This window comes from Mus pahari, chromosome 5 (genome assembly GCF_900095145.1).
Source record: "Mus pahari chromosome 5, PAHARI_EIJ_v1.1, whole genome shotgun sequence".
Lineage (NCBI taxonomy): Eukaryota > Metazoa > Chordata > Mammalia > Rodentia > Muridae > Mus > Mus pahari.
In genome coordinates, this window is record NC_034594.1 from 52,973,040 (window position 1) to 52,974,319 (window position 1,280).

Genomic DNA, 1,280 nt, shown 5'->3' on the forward strand with positions numbered 1-1,280 from the left:
AAAAAAAAAAAAAAAAAAGACAACAACGTCTCTTTCTCATCTTTTGTTTGTTTGGTTGGTTGTTTGGTTGGTTGGTTTTCTTGGGCAGTGCCCCCTTAGTAAGTGCTTATCTTGAATGGGCAGTGCCCCCTCAGTAAGCGCTTACCAGTTGGAGTCAGGTGACATGTTTCAAGTGATAGTCTGAAGACACTGGGACTTAGGAAGGCTATCCCTGAATATTATCTTAGCTTCCAGATATTAATTTTGGTTTGTTTGTTTGCTTAAGACAGGGTCTCGGGCTGGAGAGATGGCTCAGTGGTTAAGAGTGCCGACTGCTCTTCTGAAGGTCATGAGTTCAAATCCCAGCAACCACATGGTGGCTCAGAACCATCTGATCTGGCGCCCTCTTCTGGAGTGTCTGAAGACAGCTACAGTGTACTTACATATAATAAATAAATAAATCTTAAAAAAAAAAAACAAAAAACAAGACAGGGTCTCATGTTACCCAGACCGGCCTCAAAGTTGATACATAGCTAAGGATAACCTTGACCATCTGAGCCTCTTGCCTCACCTCCCAAATGCTGGGATTACAGATGTATTCCTCACCCGACTCTAGAGGTCAATTTAGAAGGAAAAAGTTCTAGTTGCCAACTATCCGATTTGCATATCGGGTATCACCCAGCACCAGCCACTTATCTCAGTCCAGTCTTGCTAGAGAAAGTGCAAAATGTAGTTAGTGTTATCTTTTATAACTAGAACCCTGACTCACTGAGACCCACAGGAATGGAACCTACAAAATACATCACACCACCCAGCATGAAAGAGCAATTAGGAACCAATCAATGACCACAGTGCTACAATGCTGTGGATGTCTGCGAGCGGCTTGGGGGTTTGAAGAGCACAGGGATGCCTAGACACACAAGGGTAGCCCCTGGGGCTTGAGCAGTGACTCCCTGCTGGAGGGAGCCTTGCAGAGCTGTGAGGTGGCTTGAGGGAGGAGGATGAGCAAGACTCCTGAGCAAGGCTTCAGAACTGGCTGTAGCAGGAAGTACAGGAAATGGCAGGAATGCAGGAATGACATCCAAATGGAGGAGCATGGGATGGCAGGATAAGAGTGACCTCTAGTATTTTATTTTATTTTACTTTGAGATGGGTTATCTCTGTGTATCTTTGACTGTCCCAGAATTCCCTCTGTAGACCACGTTGACCTTAGACTCAGAGGTTTACCTACATCTGCCTCCTAAGCATACATCGCTTTCTTTCTTTTTTTCTTTTTTCTTTTTCTTTTTTCTTTTTTTTTT